This window comes from Podarcis bocagei (genome assembly GCF_964188305.1).
Source record: "Podarcis bocagei genome assembly, chromosome: 2".
In the NCBI taxonomy this organism is placed as follows: Eukaryota; Metazoa; Chordata; class Lepidosauria; order Squamata; family Lacertidae; genus Podarcis; species Podarcis bocagei.
The window spans coordinates 38,477,425-38,499,732 of NC_138126.1; the positions used below are offsets into that span (position 1 = coordinate 38,477,425).

The following is a 22,308-nucleotide window of genomic DNA, read 5'->3' on the forward strand; positions in this document are numbered from 1 at the left end:
ATTGTTGTAGCTGTGAAGTGATATGAGAACTGCAGTATCTCCATAGCTATTAGATATAATATGTCTCAAATGCACTTTGCAAAATCAGACACAGGATATTTTGTGCACAGTGCACAGAATGAACTATATCTGGAAGTGACAGTAATAATAATTGCAATAATAAACTACACCTATATTTAGTACCATTTGTCCATAAATACCAAATTGCTTTTTAAATATTAACTAAGCCTCAATACACCCCTGTGGAGTAGGTAATTATCATTGCTATAACCATTTTGTATGTGAGACAGAAAGAGATTAATGGCCTTGTATTTTACAAACAGGAAATGAGGTACACTGTTTATGTAAGTACGCTTGGGTTTCTTTTTAATGCAATTGTTGTGAAGGCCTCTGAAGATGGCATATTTACAAGGTAATAGGCAAGTTGTGCTTTTAATTTCCCTGCTCCTCTTTTTTTGTATTAGATGAATAAGAGACGCAGGCCGTGTGATTCACACAAATCCAAATACAGTACTTGGATTTGGGGTGTGTGGTTTGTTCTTCTCACAGCAGCCTTACCCAACAAAACCCACACTGTGAAATACTTTTCAGACTCCAATCTTACCTGTTTACACTTACCTGGGACTGAATCCAGTTGAAATATATGGTATTTACTTAAGAGTAGACAGGCATAGGATTATGCTATTGTTTTTAATTATCTGCAGCTTCTTCCAATGTCTTATACATCTTATTCAATTACAGAACATGATTCCAACTGCAGTTGTCATAGCTAGAGTAAGGGAACATTTGTATCATCACCACCACCATCATTATCATCATCATCATCATCATCATCATCATCATTATTTGTACCCCGCCCATCTGGCAGGGTTTCCCCAGCCACTCTGGGCGGCTTCCAACAAAGACCAAAAATACACGAAAATGTCACACATTAAAAACTTCCCTGAACTTCTCTGTCTTCTGAATGTCAGGTAGTTGTTTATCTCTTTGACATCTGATGGGAGGGCGTTCCACAGGGTGGGTGCCACTACCGAGAAGGCCCTCTGCCTGGTTCCCTGTAGCTTTGCTAATGAGGGAACCGCCAGAAGGCCCTCGGCACTGGACCTCAGCATCCGGGCAGAACGATGGGATGGAGACACTCCTTCAGGTATACTGGACCAAGGTCTTTTAGGGCTTTAAAGGTCAACACCAACACTTTGAATTGTGCTTGGAAACATACTGGGAGCCAATGTAGGTCTTTCAAGACCGGTGTTATGTGGTCTCGGCGGCCGCCCCCAGTCACCAGTCTAGCTGCCGCATTCTGGATTAGTTGTAGTTTCCGGGTCACCTTCAAAGGTAGCTCCATGTAGAGCGCATTGCAATAGTCCAAGCGGGAGATAACTAGAGCATGCACCACTCTGGCGAGGCAGTCTGCGGGCAGATAGGGTCTCAGCCTGCGTACCAGATGGAGCTGGTAGACAGCTGCCCTGGATACAGAATTGACCTGTGCCTCCATGGACAGCTGTGAGTCCAGAATGACTCCCAGGCTGCGCACCTGGTCCTCCAGGGGCACAATTACCCCATTCAGGACCATTCAGGAACAGTACTTCTGTCTTGTCAGGATTCAACCTCAATCTGTTAGCTGCCATCCATCCTCAGTATCAGTACCTCATGTGCCCTCTGGTTAGTTGCATTGCTGCTACTTATCAGGAGGCAGAGAGGCAAAGAGGAGGCAGAGAGCTGGCTCGTGCACACACACTGGTGGAGCCACTTCAGTACTCCCATGGGTGAAATCACATCGCATCTACCTTATCTCTCCCGCACTACCTCCTGGTAAGCAGCAGGATGCAAAAGAGTGGAGGTCAGCTATTCGATGCTGCCCCACAATACTGTCTGCTACTGAGTTGAATAGTTTCTTATCCTAGCTTCCTGGGATACACCTGAAAGTCTAAAAAATTATTACTCCAACATTGCTTTCTCTATAATCCACACATATTTTGATAAAACTATACCTAGACTGCAACCCTGTACCCACTTACATGAGAGCAAACTCCTTTGAACTCACTGGGGCTTAAAAGTGAGTAAACATTTATAGGGTTGCACTGCTAAGCTGCCTTATAGCAAGACAGACCATTTGTCCCTTTAGCTATTCTGCACTTACTGCCAACAGCTTCCATGGGTTTCAAACGGGTCTTTCCCAACCTTACCTGGAGCAGCCAGGGACTGAATCTCCAAACTTCTTCATAGAAAACTCAAATTTTTGCCACAGTGCTATGGCCCTTCCGACATATGCGTGGATAGCCAGAGGAACCAACAGCAAGAAAAAGTGTAGAGTACTGACAACTGGGTAGAGATGAATGGTAATTGTGAAAAAGGCTTTCATATCTCCTTTGTGCCCTCTGGAACAGGGTAATATTTTGATTGATATGTTGGTTCAGGTGTGATATAATTTATCAATGGAAGTGGTCTTTAGGGTGGAATGCTGCAGGTGGCTTTATAATGTATAGAGTATCTCAGATCTTTATGAATTTGCTATGAAGGATTAGCTGCTAAACGTTGCATGGTGGGGTACTCCTTTTAATGCTTCTAACCAGCTATGTCCTTTTGTGCCACTTAACATGCTTATACTTTATTGGACTGAGGGTTTTTTTTTATCCCCCACCCCCACCCTTCCACATTATTTTTAATTGCTCTTCTGCAAATGTTTGGATTTTTTCCCAATCCTGCCTTTCATGTTTAGAACAGTTCCATATTGTTTCTAAACTATGTTTGTAATTTGCTGTCCTACAGTAAATATCGTTCACTTGATGACTGCAATATGAAGTTGTAACTTGCAGGCATTAATGAACCACTTCAGTTCAAAAACAACAGACAGAAGTTTAATAGCACATTGTTGCTTTAATGCTTTTCAGTAGTGTTATTGCACACATTCAGCAGTCAGTAGTATCATATAAAGAAATCAAGTTATTTATATGCATGTGTGAATCAGAAAGTGCCCAGTGCTTCATTTTCTATCAGAAATCAGAATACCAGAAATCAGCATTCAAAAATAAATGATAATGGATGCCCTATTCAACCCTTTTGTGTTCACTAATTCAGGTTCAGGTACCAGAGCACTCTGTAGATTATAATGGACTATGCTGAAGGCTTTTTTCTACAATAGTGACATACTCTCCATAAGAAAACAGACAAAAAGTGTATGGCAACATTGAAAAACCAACAACCTACTTTCAGAACAATGAGTAAAGCATCACAAATTGATTGATTGTATATTTTGTATAAACATATTATTCTCTGCTCTTTAGTCCCCCAACCATTATACCAGGCACGTCCAACTCCCAAGAGACTGTGATCTACTCCCAGTATAAAAAGCTGGCAGTGATCTACCCAGGATTGCACAGAGTTGTTGATCTTTTTTTTTGGGGGGGGAGGGAGGCTTCATCAGTGTTGCTGAGCTTATTTTGGGGAGGTTTCATCAGAGTTGTTGAGCGCTCCTTTTTTTGGCCTAGGATCGACCAGTAGATCGCGATTCACCAGTAGGTCATACCTGTGTTAAACAAACAAACCATAACATAACATAACAAAGATCCAGGGAAAACATGACATTGGTAGATTGGTGGTCATGATTTTCTTTTGTCTGAGGGCATCCCAGATAGACAGCTGCGATTGTGACACAAATCATGACTGGCTAACCAAAACCATTGGGAACAAATCCAGCTGGGCAAACGTAAAGGTAAAGGTACCCCTGCCCGTACGGGCCAGTCGTGTCCGACTCTAGGGTTGTGCGCCCATCTCACTTAAGAGGCCAGGAGCCAGCGCTGTCCGAAGACACTTCCGGGTCACGTGGCCAGCATGACGAAGCTGCTCTGGCGAGCCAGCACCAGCGCAGCACACGGAAACGCCGTTTACCTTCCCGCTATAAAGCGATACCTATTTATCTACTTGCACTTAGGGGTGCTTTCGAACTCCTAGGTGGGCAGGAGCTGGGACCGAACGACGGGAGCTCACCTCGCCGCGGGGATTCGAACCTGCCGACCATACGATCGGCAAGTCCTAGGCACTGAGGTTTTACCCACAGCGCCACCCGCGTCCCAGGATGAAAATCATACAGAAATCATGCAGCGGCGGCACAGCGGCAGCAGGAGGCCCCATTAGCTAAAGTGGTGCTTCAGGTTAAGAACAGTTTCAGGTTAAGAACAGACCTCCAGAACAAATTAAGTTCTTAACCCAAGGTACCACTGTATCTGGTAACATACAGGCTGCTACCTTGTCAGTCAAGTAATCCCAAAGAACCTGAATTGTGAATTGCTTGATGGTGCAACCCCAGGCTCATGAGCGTCCTTTCCCACTGCAAATCTTACTTGATTCAAGAATGCTTGGAAGTTATCACCAAACCTTTATTGCTTTTGTGAATGATAACGTTGCTTCTCTTTAGCTTCCCATAAAATTGTCACAGCTTGTACTCCATGCATATTTTGCAATTTAACTGCATTATTTCCAGTTATTTTTTTCTCTGAATCTCTCTGTGTGTACCTGTGCATCTGCCAACTGAGGATGACAATCCATTCAGGTGAATTTGACTCTTGTCTATGAAAGCTTAACCATAATTAACGTGTTCGTTGTCAAGGCACAGCAAGACCTCCCACCTTGCGTCTATGGAAGTTGTCCTCATAGTGATGATTACTTGTCCCATTTCCCATTCACACATCTTCCGCAATGAGAAAGTGCTCAATGGCAGCTTAATTTAACCTCATGTTTACACAGTAGAATCTTTAAAACACTGCTTGTTTGAGAGAAATAAATAATATGAATAATAATAATAATTAATAACAATGTAATTAATTTATAATTATTTTGCTTGATGTTAATGGGTGGGATTCCAACATAGCAGTAAGGCAAACATTCTCTCCCCTCCCCCAGCAGATTTGGGGGTGGTATGTCATATGGGGGGGGGAATTCCTACTGCACAAGCAGAAGTCAGTCTACTTAGGCAAATATTTTGTTGGATATTTCCCACTGATAATTTCTCAAACATTTATACTATGATTAGCATTTAACTGTCACTGTTTGTCCCTGATAACCCTATGTAATTGGTCAAATCTTAATTTAACTGAAGTCTGAGGAATAAATAACTAAGGCTTAGGACCACCCAGTTATCCATGCCTGAATTTAAACAAAGGTATCTCAGACCCCAATCTCTATCTACTAACATGATGCTCAGCTGTGGCCTTTATGTTTTATATGTTACTCATTTTTGTGCTTTATATTTAAATATTGTGCTGTGATTCATATTTTTAAAAATTGTTACCTGCCCTCATCCTAAGGATTAGGAAAGGTGGAGACTCTTTAAAAAAACAACAACACACAACCCAGTGTGTTAGAAATTTAACTGCTTCAGAAAAGACCTGACACAGAAATCTGGGTTTATAGCATCGTACAATGCTGTATATGCAAAGCATTCAGCTTAATTACAGAGATTTATGTAATCATCTGTTATGTGGTCACAGCAAGATTACAGTGTTACTTAAATCCAGGAACCATATACATAAATGTGTGTGTTTGCCTTTAGTTAAAAAGAAGTCTCGTATCCTTGATCAGTGAACAAAATTAACCAGTGTTCAGATATCCCTGAACTGGGATTATATGTCCTTCTGTGTACAAGGTCTCCCAATGTGTGCATCTTTGATTCATGTGTTAATTGTGCAGGTCCTTGGGGGAAGGGAGGCATAAAGCAGGAGCACTGTACTTCCTGATTAATGCTAGTGAGCAGCCATACAGTGCTCAGTGCATAGCGGTTAGGCTTCTCTAGTCCCAGCTGAGAATATGGTTCCATTATCTCCCAGCTGCATAGGGAATCCATAAGGGCCTTTTCTGCCTGGCTGATCAGTACAGTGGAAGCAGTGACTTGATGAGAGCTGAGATCTTTGTTTGATTTGCTGTAAAATGTAAAAGAGAAACTGGGATATTTTATTTTACAGTTCTGTAAGTACCGGTTTTTCTTCCATAGCTGCATGTGAGCGAGTTGTGACTTTGCCAGCTACATATAATTTTCTGTTCCACTGCTCTTTGCTGAATTTAACAGGGAGGAATGAGGGTAATCTGTTTACAGATTGCAGGTTGCTTTGGCTATCTAAAATGCAGGCATGTGATGATTGTTTCAAAGAAACAAATAACTTGACTTTTTAAACTGGGTTTTCTTCTTTGAGAGTTTAATAAAATGTAGCTGCGTAGTTTGTTTTGCTTTGAAGTGTGGCTTGGGTGTCTTCTTTAAACTATCCTTTTTGTGTTAGTTAATATTGGGGGGGTACTATTTCTTCAAATCAGCATTTACTAAGTGCCTTCAGAAAGCATGTTTTTAAATTTGATGTAGTCTTACAGTTTCTCATTATACCTTTTAAAATTTCAATAAAAGTCGTGTTGGGGGAAGGAATAGTGCAGTGGCAGACTTGTTTTTCTGACAAATGTAGTCCATAACTTAAGTGTGCAGAATAGGCACAATAATATTACTTATAATGTTCAGGTGTTTTAAAAATTGTTGAAATGATTTATTTATGATTTGAGTGTTGAGTTCAAAATTGGGAACTATTATGCAACTGATGTATTTGATGTGGCTTTATTTTTCAAAACTGCGTTTTTCCAATAGAATTATTTTTCTTGCAAAACACAGTATGTTAATCCCTAATATTTAACACCTCTTCGTTCTTCGTTATAGACACAAAAGTACTACTGAGTTATAATAGTAGTACTGTATGAGTTTTGCAAATGGCAGGTTGCAGCAAGTTGTGGCATTGCATATTGACAGCTGAAAGGGTGTGTGTGTGTGGCTCATAACATATGTTTTGGGGTTCCCTCATTTGTTTCCCAATGACAGTTGACCTTAAAAAAGATATGAATTACAGTGGCCTTGGGCCTGTTGTTCTAGTGTTCATGCCTATTTCAGGACAAAGCAGTTTTAAGGCACCGCTGCTTGAAAGCTGGCATGCTGCACAAGTTGAATGAAACCATGTGGTATGGGAAAGCACCTACTGGAATGCAAATATATATATTCCTGAATAGGCAATAAGTCTCAAAGCAGAGCAGAACCACAGGCTGTTAGGTATGAAAGTGGCTCGCTGCTGAGGACAGAGTATCTTCTCATTAGCTGTGGTTGATGTGAATGGCTAAAGAAAAGGGAGAATGTCACAATAGATGGTTACCTCCAGTAGCACAGAAAGCATCCACACAGCCTAGGGGTTCTGGGAACAAAACAAAGAAACTGTACCTGAAAAAAAATGGTAGGAAATCAGTGTAGCCTCTTTTCTTTCTCAGTCTCTTCCCCCACTCCAAAGTTACCTGAACTATTCCGCCTTACAGACATATGCTGATATTTCAGCTTGGTAGTGGCTGGATCCATGGAAAGGGCTTGTCTGAAGTAAATATGCATAAATAAACATTTCTTTATTCTTTTTTTATAAAAAAAAATCTTACTGTTTTCAGCAACTGCTTCCACAAGCACTTTCTTTTAATTGAAAGAAGGGTCAGCCTTTGTTTCAAAACAAAAAAGCTATTTCAGTGAGCACTTGTTTTACAGAAGGCTTATAGAGATATTACAGTAATTTATTCTCCCAGCAAATTTGTAAGTTCAGCATTTGTATAATGGTCATAAGCAAGTATGGTGTGGAATACAATATTGCTCTGTTAGGCATATTAGTGAAACTAACATCCTTAGTTATGTTGTCAAACCATTTGCAAATATATACACGCACACATAAAGGCTGAAAAAAACATGAGGGAACAATTCCATTTGTATTCCTTTGCAATGGGTGGGTGGATGTAGCTGGTGTTGGTAGTGAACAGACCTGATCTCCTAAGAACCTATGTTTTTTCAGTAGAAACCAAACACTTATCTAAAGTCCCTGATTTCGTCAAATCAAGTGCTTTAATTCTCTTTTAAATGAGTGGAGAAGGAGAAAAGGCTTGAGCTGGTGATATTGCTGAGTTGCACTGCAACATCCACAGTCATTACTAAGACTTTGAATATTTGTAGTTCTGTGACTTTAATAAGTTTACATGGGTTTCCAGTTGTTTGAAACAGTTTGAAGATCTGGGCTTCTGACTGCCTCTATTCTTACGTGAATGAAAATCTGATATAGGCGACAGCTGTAAAGAACAGCCTAGGAAAGCGTTGAATGGCCCTGATGGGATTAAAAGCTGTGCTGACGTTATGCATGTATGTGTATAAAGTAGCTGGCATTGGAGAGCGCCAGCAAAGCCTTATTGTTAGATAAAGCAAAACAAAAAATGTTTGGAATTGGATCCACAGACTCAGAAATGGATAGAAGAAGGAATTAACAAGAAAACTGTTGAGCCAGTGCTTCTGAACATGCCCCCAGCACAGTCATATTACCAAGTTGTACCCCTGTCAGAACAGCAGTAGGAATTTGATTCAGGTGACAACTTACAAAAAGGTAGTTGTGTTAGTCTCCTGCAGTAAAAAGGCAAGAAAGAATCTTGTGGCACTTTAAAGACTTAACAGATTTATTGGAGCATAAGATTTTGTAGATTAGAGTCCACTTGATGCAACTAATGAAGTGGAATCTTGATCATCAAAGTATGTGCTAAATGTGCTAGTCTTTAAAGGTTGCACAGCACCTTCTTATTTTTGTTTCAGGTTGTAACTTCAATTGAGGTTAGCCTTGGGAATACCAAAGAGCTAATATTTGGTGAAGAGCATTGTTTACACAAGCAGATCCCGGGGGGAGGGGTGTTAAGTAGTAGATTTGGAATACAGATATTTATTGCACTTTCATCGTGTGCCTTTTAGCTTGTGTTATGACTTTGTTCTGTTTCTCCCGTTTTCCTCCCTTGCTTGTTTTTCAAGGTATCAATTTTGTTTCTCATGATTTCATCATCGTCATTAGTTGCATAAACTCCAGGCAATTCTTCAGTATGATAACAATGAAAACTGAAGCCATGCCTTCTGATTCTCAATCATGTGTTTAATCCACCCGGCATTTTTATAATTTTCTCTGTTTTGATCGCATTGATATCTATCAGTATTAAATTATAAAAAAAGGAAATCTTTGTTAAATTACAGTCTCTTCACACCCCCAGATACCAAGCCTATTATTACAACATGGCAAGGTAAATTACAGGTGTGATATTTGGGGTCCTTGATCAGGAAATTTTTGTATGCCATCAGGGAAACAGGTAATGACTGATTTACATGCGTCCAATTGATGCGCAACCGTGCACTCGCACATTGTGGCAACCCAGGAGTGGCTGGGAAAGGGGGCGGGGCCGCAACAGGGCAGAGGGGGCTTGTGCGCACTCTGCCATTGCATGTGATGACCTGGAAAGCAACCCCTGCGCAAATCGGGGGTTGCTTGTATTGCACTACACCATGGATACTTAAAAATCTGGGTTCAAATAAAATGGAAAATGTGACCAAACTGTTTAGGGTCATGGCTTTATAGCAGTGTTCTATAATCAGCTAAGTCTTGTGGATTTTGGTTGCAGTCTGCTAATACTGAAAAGCAGACTTTGAATCATTCAGGACAATGTCAGTCATGCGGAGATTGAAGGAGTGCCATTCTTTGTAAGTCACCCTCTAGCCCCGTGCCATGCGATGTCCAAGTAAGCAGCTAGGGTTCCTTTAGATCCTCCCAATGCATTTCAAAACAACATCAACCCCAGATAAGTATTATTTAAGTGGAAACATGAGACTTGTGTACCCATTAAGTTTCCTGAATAGCTCAGGGAAAATAACAAACATGGAAAAGAGGTACAGTCATACCTTGGGTTGAAGTAGCTTCTGGTTGAGCATTTTTGGGTTGCGCTCTGCGGTGACCCGGAAGAAACGGAGCGCGGCGCGTTACTTCCGGGTTTCGCCACTTGTGCATGTGCAGACGCTCAAAATGATGTCATGCGCGGAAGCGGTGAATCGCGGTACGCACGGACGCAGGTTGCGTTCGCTTCAGGATGTGAACGGGGCTCCGGAACGGATCCCGTTCGCATCCAGAGGTACCACTGTATAGGAATGGAGTGGAAGATGTAAGGAGGGGAGCTGAAGCCCTTCTGCTTATTGGGAATCAGTTTGGAACAGACAAACTTTGATTTGGGTGGACGGAATCAGTTTGGAGCAGTCTCATTGAGGCATGATCCAAGGAGGACTAAATTGGGTAGCCAGGAATTTACAGGCTGGACTAAAAACCTTGCTGGCTTCTTGAGGGAAGAGGGCACCGGAGACAAATTTTGATTTGGGTGGACAGAAGGGACACAGCAGAACAATATGTGAATTTGTTGTGCCACTGCAAGTGAAGCACAGTTCCCTGCTGCAAACTGGTTGGGCAGTCCTAATTGGAACAAAGTTGTTTAAAGTCTCTATATCATATCTGTGCTCGATTGGTAGAAGTGTCCCATGTGGGAACTGGGCTTATTCTTAGAAGATGCAAATGGGTATTAAGTTACCAGTGTCCTTCAGGAACAAGTTTCTGTTCTTATCAGGGCCAATAAGGACCAAACAGAAGCTTGTGCTGACAGTTTGCAAACAGTGTGAGTAGTAAATAATAAAGCATTACACACGTTTGGCATCAGCCGTGTGCTATAGAAAGAAGGCGTGACACACCACCCATAGGAAATCCCACCTGAAACATACCTGCCATTTTCCAAACTGGACTTGAATTCTGCTCCTGTGGGAGAAGTGCAGATTGGCTTGTGGGTTATCCAGTCCTTCATTCATTGCACACACACACCCCTGCATCATGGCAAAGGTACATGACTGGCACTCAGACTAGGATGACCAGGCTCCATCTACATGAAAAGCAGAACACAAGAACTGAGTGATTGGGTCTGCCACTCTCTCTTCCAAACCTCAGAAATATTCCATAATATTCAAAATGAACAATGGGAAGAGAATAAGGAAAGTCATTGATATTTTAAGTTTGTTTAAATGAATATTCTAAATTGAAAAACAGAAAATTTAATAAAAAAATTTACACACACAAACCTCAGGATTATTCATAGCCTTCTATATAGGTAATATCCTTCTACTTGCATTCTGGAAATACAATCTCAAACTGGTAACGATTCACCAATGAATTGCAAAAGAGTTGTGACTGGCTCACAAAGGCTATGAGCCTAAACAGAATGTGTCTCAAAGGGGGGGAAGATAAATGAGTTTGTCAGAATATAGATCCTTAACAAGGACAATAGGGTAAAAATGTAGGTCATCCGCCTTGCTCCTTCATACACACAACAATCAGACGAAATTGAATACTCCTTCATTATGTCATGATGGCTGTGGCCGCTAAGATGCTTTAGACATGGTATAACAATGGCTATTACTCGTAACAAGTGGGGCCTGCGACCAGTTAAGAATTCCAGTCAGCTATGCCTCCCTCCAGGTCAATATAAGCTTCATAGGGATCAAGCAAACCAATTCACTTGCTTTCTCTCTCCCACCACTAGGATAGATTTCTGGTTTTCTTTTCCAGCTGGAACCCAACATTCTGTGGCTCCTGGATGTTCATTTCTCATTGAGTGGTTGTGTTTTCCCACCAGATGAGGATCCTCTTGTGGATTCCCCCCCCCCTTAAAAAATGGATTTCTGCATGCCTGGGACTTTACCCAAGGATGTTGATGCTTCCCATTTATTTCTCATTGTCCCCATTTTGGCTCCAATCCTGTTGTTAGCAGAGCTTCAACTCCTCAACATACCTTTTCTGTCCAGTGAAAGCACTTGGACTCACCAGCAAGGAACTTGAACCAGCCCTCTTTTAATTAAGTGTGGTAGGTCCTTGGGAGGCTGAGAAGGTGAAAGAGATGTCTTCAGAGGGAGGCAACCACAAGTCTTTTCAACAGTGGCTAGCCAGGTGGGGTGGAGCTACAGCAGTAGCCTCTCAACAGCAGCATCACTGCTGATTGCTGGGCAAGGTGGCAGCAAGGGCAGGGCTGCATGGGTGAACCGTTGGACCCAGTCTGGTGCTCCTACCAGTGCACCCAGACAACTCCCACCTTGCTGTCACGAAGTAAGCAGCAGTGGCACTTCTGCCAAGAAGCTATTGCTATGGCTCTACCTCAAGTGAGTCACTCCTGGTTTTGCTCACAATCAGTTGTAATCAAGCCTTGTTGGGGTGAATGAGGGGATACTTTTGCATCTCGGATTATAGCCAACTAAATCATATTCTGAGTAGTTACTTGGATCTAAGCCATGCCAGTTATCTCAATGGGTCAACTCTAAGTAGAACTAACATTGAATACAACTCTGTATCTCTAGCACTGAAGAAACAAATTTGGCACACTATTTTTGCACTCAATCAAAATGTTAAGGAAGTGCTTTGCATGTTAGGTTGATTTTGAAACTTCTGGTGCATCCTTTGAAGCCTGTGGTTCTTATAAGATCTTATTTTAAGCATATTTATATCTGACCTATTTCTTGATGCATTACATGTGGAAATGATGATATATCTCCTTAGGCTGTGCTCCGAAGCACACTTACTTGGAATTAAATCTCCAGAAATTAATGGGACATACTTTCCAAGTATATGTGCTTAAGATTGTTCTTCAAATAACTGGCAGAGGATGCATTTGTGCTGCATCTTACTCTGTGTGTGTGCATGCTTGCAATTAGTGTTGATGCAACAGTACTATAAAATAATAGAACGTTAATTCCCTTTATAGTTTGCATTTCTATAATGATGCTGGGCCATGTGATTATCCCCAGACACTACTAAAATTATTAGAACTTGGCTTTTTCTTTTCTTTGTCTTTTTTTGCTTCTCCTCACTGTTTGATGAGAATCTGAGGCTAATGTTGCCCCTGATTAAGTATCCACACCACAGTCTATTGAGCCAGGAGACAGTTAAATATTTTATGTGAATCAATGCAGTATATGAAAATCATTTGCTTTTGTTTCCTTACTATCAATATATATTTGCTGGACAGTAGCAAACCAATTAAGTGGAAGCACCGATGCAGGTTAACCTAGTTAGTCCCCTTTCCCCGTCATTGTTTTTTCTCTCTTTATTTCTAAATTGAAGAAAAGTATACCTTTACACAGGCAGTCTTGTGGTTGTTGATATTATATCACTTGCATCTTTGATGTATTTCAAGTTGTTAATTATTGTGCCTTGCACATCAACCTCAAATGTATGATTTTAAGTTAACAGCTCTGGCCATTTGTGGTATTCAGTGTTGCTGAGCAAATAGTTCTGCTCATGTACCAAATGGCTGTATTGTATGGTATAAGCCAATGGTAGGCTTCTCAAACAAGACATACATGGGAGGATTTGAGAAGGAGGCTAAACCCCTCTGCCTTGCAATTCACATGCTTGCTTTCTTAGAGAGGGAAGGACTGGAGGTGATGTTTCTCACAGAAAAGGGGCTGTACTTGCATCAGTTGGTTTGTCAGGAAAGAGAATCTTGTGATTTAATGTTGAGAGGAAAGCATAAGAAGGGCTGCAAAGGAATAAAGTATCTCTTACGGTGAGACATAAAATGCAGTGGTGTGGATTTTAGAGGAGATGGCAAAATTTACGGAAGCAAGATATCTCAGGCTGCTGGCAAAGGAGAGTGAGGAAGAGAGATTTAAGGTTCACCAGGCAGAAGACTTTATATCAGTGGGAAGAAATTCAAATGCCTGGCAGAATGCTTGCTGCTGTCCAGTAAAGTGTATTGACACTGCAAAGAAAATGTAAATAAGGCAAAAGAAGCCTGAACTTATTATGGCCAGATGAAATGCAGGGAAACAGTTTCCAGAAGAGGAGGGGAGAGGATGTGTATGAGTGGAAAAAATATCAACAACATTGGGATAGATTCAGGAGCAGCTGTCATGTTTGCTGGTAAGTGGCCGAATAAATTACTATGAATCTTGAATAGCTTGTAGTGTGAAAGGGATGTTTAGAGATGTTGTTGCCTCTAGCAACTTTTTTTATTATGACTGAGCACATTAATAGCATCACTGCCCAAGCTTTGAAGCAAACTCTATTCTGTAGAAAGTATTTAGAATAGTACTAGATGCATTCACTCTTCCTGGTACTGTGCGAGGCAATGCTTGCTTAATAGCTTTTATTTAACAAGCAGAAATTAGTGTGGGGTGGTTACAAAGGTAGCTAGCTGCACATATATGTACAGATACTACAATAACTAAAATTTACAATGCTTATAAAGGGAAATAATCTCCTTGGAGGATCTATGAGAGATTAGATGTTCTGTTAAAACTATTTTATGTCATATATATTCACTTTTATGAGTTCTGAGAGTTCAAATGAAACCAAAACATCTGTGCACCACAGAGGTTTACTGGAATGCCTTTTGTCATTAGGCATGTGATTATTTATTAGCAAGGTAATGGATTAGGTTCAGTAAGCAAAAAGCAATTTCATCAATTGTGGCATTTTAAGGTATGTTTGTGTACTTTTCAGACTCAAAGAATTTTATTTCTGTTGAATTCTTCTTTTTCTTTTTTTCCTTTAATTACTGTCATTAATGATTCTTGTAGAATCTGCACAGATAACAATATTTTTGTGTGAAAGGGCCATTCTAAGAAGTTTTCCCATTCATTTCAATTTGGTTTACAAAGGAGAACTTCCCAGTGCATTGAGGCTGGTTCCTATAATCTATCTATCTATCTATCTATCTATCTATCTATCTATCTATCTATCTATCTATCTATCATCTATCTATCTATCTATCTATCTATATCTATCATCATCTATCATCTTTATGCTATAGAATATATTGTTAAAAAGATAATCATTTGTTTGTATTGCTCAGCTGCATTTGTATGTTTCAAAGTCCAAGAGTTCTGTTCTACTTGTTAATCACTTTCCTGCCATAGCACAACTCAAATGAGGCAAATCCAGTTTATTATAGTCCTTAACCTCCTGTTTGCTCTTGAAACCAACTGGAGAACCATATATAAAAATTAAAATCAGTCCCCCACCCCTGCCAAAACTGTTTAGCTCAAAATGCAACCCAAAGACTGCACAAAATAGCTATAGCTCTAGAACTTCACAATTTTGCATATCAATTTCCTGCAAATCAGAAGTGTGCCAAAGAACCAGTGACTCCTGAAAACACGTTATAAGTGTGTGTGTGTGTGTGTGTGTGTGTGTGTAGAGAGAGAGAGAGAGAATGCTGGCCCCACCGAGTCTGGCAACATCCCAGTGAATGTTTCACAACATGGCATTCATATCTAACTTGAACGACTGGTTAAAGACTATGAACTGCTCTCTGGATACTTTGTTCAAGCAAAAAGAAAGAAGCTGCAGCTGCAGTTAATGAAGAGCTAGTAGGCCATCCCACATCTGCCAGGGAGTGTTCAGCCAACAGCACAATGATAGAATGACATTAAAGGTTAGCGGCGGGGTGTGGGGGGAGGAAGGAATTGCCTTGCTGAGTAGGTCAGAATAGTGTTCTGCACTAAAAATAGAAATAGTGTAATTATTGCTTGTCTGTACAAGTTGTATACGTTATGGAAGGAAGGAAACAAACTGGCAAAAATGTAACTAAAACTCTGGCATAGCCATAAATGTCATTCACCTTTTCTTCATGTTTTCAGTCAAGTATTGTATAGCTCAGGCTATCATTGCAATAATCGTCTTTTTACAGTTGTAGACTACATTGCCATAAACCTTAAGGAGTCACAAAGCCTTTTATCATTGTGTCTTCTTAATCCAAGAATTTTTTAAAAACATATTCTCTGACATCATTATATAACTTCAGAGCATTTATCTGGTTCACAATCAGAAAAGCCAGTTTAAAAACAAAGGCTGTTAGAATTTTGTCAGATATATTTATCACTTGATGAGGAGATTCCAGGGCTCTTTACCATGCAGATTGTTCCTTAAAATTGGTTTGAGGTACAGCACTTCAGACACAAAGTGAAGCAGGATCTAGCTAGTCTCCCTTCTCTTACTACAAGAACAAAATGAAAACATCAGCTTTCATTTGTGCTGGGTTCCACAGTTTCTGCAGTATATAAGGCCTCATAGGGCCCCGCTCAGTGGAGTATGCCCTGTTCAGCTGTGAAGCAAAGTACCTGCTTATAAAAGTACAGAAGCTATCCTCTGTTGTGACTGAATTTTAAATACAGCCTTGAGTCTCAGCCTGGCCTGGCTTTGAGTCCATCATATTTCCGATTTAAGAATATAAAGACAGCCTTATTGGATCAGACCAATGGCTTGGCAAGTCCAGCATAATGCTCCCCACAGTGCCTATGGGAAGCCCATAAGGAGGGCCTGAGTGCAATAGCTCTCTCCTGCTCATGTTCCTTAGCAACTAGGATTCAGACACATGCTGCCTAGTGCCTCTGATGCTGGAGGTAATATATAGCCATCGTGACTGTAATAGATATTGATAGGCTTCTTCATGAATTTGTATAATCCCCTTTTCAGTTGGTGGCTGTCATTGTATCTTGTGGGTTGTCTGTTCAGATGTTTCATTTCTGTTAGAACTTTCATAGAAAGACAATAGTTGAAATCATACTTTTCTGGTCATATTTTTGAGAGCCCTGACTGAGAATCTTAAAGATGAACTCTGCCAGCCCTTAATGGAAAGTCAAGCTCTTGAATTTTAGATAATGAAAGAAATTTAGATTTGAAACTTCAGCATGTGGCTCTTGAATACACAGAAGGAAAGGGTTAGAGTAATGTGGGTCACTGGAATCTTGGTTAGAAGGTAGGACGGTAACTGCTTCTAGCCACTCTGTTGCTTGCCTCAAGCAAGATAGATCTCTGTTGTTTAGCTACATTCCCCCAAAGTAGCTTGGGTTACATTTCAATGGAAGTGCACATTTGAAACCAATGGTGTGACATTCTTTGGTCCTGTGCTTGGTAGCTTTGAGCAAGTCACAATACCTTATCTCCCCCCCCCCCCATTTATAAAACAAGAATAACTGATTTGATTTCTGCCAAACTTTTCTCCTTGCCTTTTGTTCTTTTTTTTTTGCTGTTTGATTTTCACCCTCTCCCAACGAAGGCAGATCTGAGAAAACAAGAAAGGCAGGAGGCTTGACTGGGACTTTCTGAATCTAGCAAGATAAAGTGATGCTGGTGCGATAGCAAATCAATGACAAGGACTCTCTCCTTGTAGGGAGCATGGAGGAAGGGAAGGCTAGACAAAAACAGTTCTGCAGGATGTGACTGTCTGAGCCACTGACATCTAGAAGTCCTTATTAATGTGCCACCTTGTTAAATAACAAACATGCGAACTGATTCATATTTGCTGGAAGCAGTAGTTCAGCCTGCATGGTTGTTGTTGTTTAGTCGTTTATTCATATGGTAATCGGTAGATGAACTAAATTTTTTAGTGGTAAAAGTGAACCAAACTGGTCTTGTCAAAGTTGTAAAACAAATTGCAACTTGCCACCTCCTTGGAAACTCTCAAAAAGTGGGTAGAGTACAGAATAAGGTTAAGCCATGATTTGAACATATGTTGGGTATTTCATAAACACACACACACACACACACACACACAATTTGCATTGGTCAAATTTTTAATTGGTGGAATGTTCTCCTCAGGGAGGTTTGGCTGGTGCCTTCATTATATACCTTTAGGCACCAGACAAAAATGTTCCTCTTCAACTTCCAATGTGGCTGTGAAGCAAGAGATCATAACTTTCCATTTTAGATTAATCGCAACTTAATGCTGCATTGAATCACTAAACATAATTATGGTTAATGAAAAACAAAACAGCTTCTTAAAGTGTGGTTTGAAGCAGACTTGTTTAACTAACCATAGTTAAGATTAACCATATTTTTTCCTTGTTTGGATGCTACAACAAGCTGCATTCTAAAACAGAATCAAAGGCTTCAAAACTCCTCCTCGTGACTGTGCTGGAAGTGGAGAAGGAAGTGCATGAGTTCAGAGCTTGCTGTGGCTTGTCCTTGTAACTCTCAGCTACGGTTTAGTGTCACATGCAGACACAGCCATTATTCAGAGCAGCACGTATGTTAATTATTGCAAGTTTTTACAACACTTTATTTGGACAGTGGTACTTTGGCCACAAATGGTCGTTGAGCGGAGAATATCTTGTAGGCTCATGTTGTGCCTCTGAATATTTGAGAAAGGTTCAGAAGAGATCCCTTGGCATTCCATTGCTGATAGGAACATAGGAAGCTGCCTTTCAGACTATTGGTATATCTGTCTCATAGGAATGTAAGAGCGCTACTGGATCAGGCCAAAGGCTCTTCTAGTCCAGCTTTCTGGGAAACTTGAAAACAGGACCTGAGTGCAATAGCACTCTCCCCAGATACGATTCCCAGCTCCTGGTATTCGGAGGCATACTGCCTCTGACAGTGGAAATAAAACATAGCTGTGCTGTAAGGTAAAGGTAAAGGGACCCCTGACCATTAGGTCCAGTTGTGGCCACTGGGGTTGCGGCGCTCATCTCGCTTTATTGGCCGAGGGAGCTGGCATACAGCTTCCGGGTCATGTGGCCAGCATGACTAAGTTGCTTCTGGTGAACCAGAGCACGGAAACGCTGTTTACCTTCCCGCCAGAGCGGTACCTATTTATCTACTTGCACTTTGACATGCTTTCGAACTGCTAGGTTGGCGTGAGCAGGGACCGAGCAATGGGAACTCACCCCATTGTGGGGATTCGAACCGCCAACCTTCTGATCGGCAAGTCCTAGGCTCTGTGGTTTAACCCACAGCGTCACCCGCGTCCCTTCAGCTGTGCTGTACTGAAAGCCTTATCCTCCATGAACTTGTCTAATACTCTTTTGAAGAATCCAAGTTGGTAGCCATCCCTACCTCATGGGGAAAGAAGTGCTTTATTTTTCCATCCTGAGTCTTCTAATATTCAGCTTTACTGTATGGTCTTAAGTTAAGAAAGGTAGAAAAAATATTAATCTTTTCTGCTTTCTCCACACCATGCAAAGTCTTATACCTCTTACCATGTACCACTTTATTTACATCTTCCCCTGATAGTTTCTACATTTTGTAATTCATGTCATTGTTTATTAGTGATATTATGACAATCTCAGTTGATTAAAAAAAACACCATTTCTACTAAAGATCTAAATAACCACTTTCCCTGAGGCATTTTTCACAAATGCTGCAAGGCCTTTGTGTGTGTGTGTGGGGGGGGGATAAGATCTGTGATTCAAAAGCTCATTCCTCCTGTCCCGTTGTTTGTTTGATGTCCCTGTTGGCTTTCTCTGGAGCATGTGTGGCTGGGAACAGAAGCAAGACAGTGGCCTGGTTAGAGCTGGGTCAAACTTCCTGTCTCAGTTTGGATTGATCTGGGTCTTTCCAAACCATTTTTTGTTTCGTTTGTTTGAAGAATTCTGGGAATTATTTATGTAGAATTCTTTCAACTTTCTCTGCAGTTCAGAAAGACTTGGCTTGTAGGAACTCCTCTGCTGGCGCCAGGGTGACTTACCAGTTTCGTCTTCTTCTGCCTTTCCTAAACTTACTAAGCTGCTGGGGGCAGGGGAGGGAGAAGAATAAACACTAGCCAAGATATATGGCCATAGCTCTTCCTAAGTGATAACATTCTGCAGGGATTGTTCCAGAACATTTTAGACATAGCTGTCAACTTTTCCCTTTTCTTGTGAGGAATCCTATTCAGAATAAGGGAATTTCCCTTTAAAAAAGGGAAAAGTTGACAGCTATGATTTTAGATCCTCCACTGCAGACTTGAACTCTGGGACTTTTTTAACTGTGTCTGTTAAAACAGGAATGTTTTTTTTAATGACACTTCCCAGAGTTCCCACCTTCATTGCAATAGTTTAGAAGTGCTTTGGGCTTCACCATTGTTCACTGTTTTCCATCTTCTTCTCCAATTCAATAGGTTAAGAGAAAGAGGGAAGAGGGATAGAAACTGGCAGATCAGAGGGCTAAAGCCCAACCATTACATGCTGAGGCAAAATTCAGCTGGGGCTTAGGCTCACATCATAATGGTCTTACACCAGGCATGGCCGAAATTGGCCCTCCAGATGTTTTGGGACTACAACTCCCATCATCCCTAGCTAACAGGGCCAGTGGTCAGGGATGATGGGAATTTTAGTCCCAAAACATCTGGAGGGCCAATTTCGGCCATGCCTGTCTTACACACTCCATAACAAATTTCAGAAATATGATTGAAGGTAGTAATAAATTTTTCTAAGCTGTGCAATCTCTGAAATAAGTCTATGAAGCATGTGGCACAAACAGAATTATATATTGCAGCATGAATTGTTTGTCGGCTGTGATTACCTCCATAACCTGTGCTCTACCACTTCTGAGTAATCAATATATCTTAATATTGCAAATTACAGAAAGCAAACAATTTATTTTATTGCACATGGGGTAACTTGTGAATTCATGAAATTGTGTTATTTCGTGCTGTCACATCTCTTCAGTCATTCAGTGTTATGTTTTGAGATAGTGAAGTGGACTGATAACTTCTCAGGTTCAGTTCAAATAGTGTTCCATTCATTCAGAGGATGTCATTAAAGTTTCTGCACTGCATGTTGAGCGACTGTGAAGTTTGGAGGTTGCTTACTATTTGTTTTTGCATGGTGAATATGTACACCAACAATGCATTTTTTGGCAATGGGTAGCACTGGCATAGACATTCTCTAGATTATACAGTAAAGTGAAATGCCCATGTTTCTGTGTTATGGAGCACTAACACAAAAAGGCAATTGTTGTTCACCTCCATGAGGATGATGTACTGTTTCAATACAATATTAATTTTCAGCATTTAAGAACCACAGCTGATTAACAGTTCTATCCAAATGTCATCTTAGGTGTGCCTTCACTATACACTTCAGGTGTCTCAGAACTGGAAAACTGTGACTTAAAGTTTGTTGCAATTAATGATTTCTACATGAATTCTTTGTTTTATTGCCTCTTTTGTCCTTTCTGTGTTCTTATCATTCTTTTGTGTACTTTATGTACACACACAGGGAGCCGCACAATAACAAATGAAGGGGGGAAAGGGACACTGGCAAATAATAATGGGGGGGGGGAAACAAAACAAGAAACCCCAGCTCACTATTTGAAACAACAAGATGGAGTGCGTATTCCAATGTAAATTTTAATCCAGGTTACTGTCACGTTCCAAGGACAATGTTGTTTCTATGCCTGACTAGGGACTTTATGATGAACTTGTTACATATTTAATGACAATTTGGATTTCACGGTTAACAGTAAGAGCTGTTCAATATTGGAATAGACAGCCTCAGGAACTGGTGGACTCTCCTTTCCTGGGAGCATTTAACCAGTGGGTGGACAAGAATCTGTTGCATGCTGTAGTTGCACCCTGCATTGTTGAAGAACTAGCTCAGTTGGCAGAACATGAGACTCTTAATCTCAGGGTTGTGGATTTGAGCCCCACATTGGGCAAAATATTCCTGCATTGCAAGCAGTTGGACTAGGTGACACTTGTGTTTCCTTCCAAGTCTACAATTCTATGATTCTATGACTTCCAAGATCCCGGCCCATATGATATGCTGTAATTTGTGCATGCTTCAATTGTGCAATGTGTTTATTAGGGGGGGGTGTGGATGTTTAATTGTTTCTGCTCTGCATCATGTACAAAATGCATGAGCTTGCTAAAAAGTTTTCAGTGCATCCTGAAGCTCTCAGTAAAAATGTTTATTTCTCCTCTCTGGAACAATGCATATTTCATTGCTGTTAAGTGACAACTTGGAAGCTGGGGAGTGACATTTAACTTCTTTCTGCTATGGTGACACGATGACAGCTGTCGTAGGAAGGAGAAAGATACAATGATTAAAATTCTTTCGATAAAGGCATGCTCACTTTTACAGCTTAATGGAAATCACTTCCTAGTGAAAAAGTCTGGACCACTAAGTATTTTGAGTCAACAAATTGTGTGCTGTCTATGTTTGAAGGAATTAATCTTCCTTTAAACTTTGAATAAACCTATCATTATAGCAAGGGGAATATTAGTTATTATTTGAGCCTGCCTTTGAAGATTAACTACCATGAAGTGCTTAGATTTGGGTGAGATTTTTGTGGTTATAGTGTATGAAACATGAATAGTAAACATATTATTATACAAAGCAAAATCACTCCAAGCAATAACTAATTTAGCACCAGGTGAGGTTTTTAGTTTTGATATTTTACTTCTGGACACGTCTTTGATAGGCCTCTGTTGCTGAAACGTGAAGTTATTTACTTAAATTTCGGTTGTCAAGATTCAGGTGTGATATAAAATAATTCTATTCTGATACAATAGTCATTATTTTTGCCCGTCTGTCTCTCTCTCACTTACTCTTTCACACCCACACACCCACAAGGTTCATGCAACAGGCTTTAGCAGAAGTTCTGTGTGTGCTGCTGCCCCAATCAGATATGGTTTGCTCATTAACCTGTCCCAAGCCTAGTGTTACCA

The 22,308-nt window shown here is 40.7% G+C and overlaps 1 protein-coding gene across 7 annotated transcripts in view; it reads left to right on the plus strand.

Annotated features, from left to right (window-relative positions):
* LOC308581527 (contactin-4) overlaps positions 1 to 22,308 on the plus strand; it is a 527,693-nt gene that overhangs the window by 209,474 nt on the left and 295,911 nt on the right. Inside the window, exon 1 of one of the 7 annotated variants that reach the window (XM_081184024.1) lies at positions 13,385 to 13,799. The exons of the other annotated variants lie outside the window; for them this stretch is intronic. The gene's annotated coding sequence lies outside the window, so the exon portion shown is untranslated. Of the gene's footprint in view, positions 1 to 13,384; positions 13,800 to 22,308 lie in introns of those variants that run through there. 7 annotated transcript variants of the gene reach the window in all.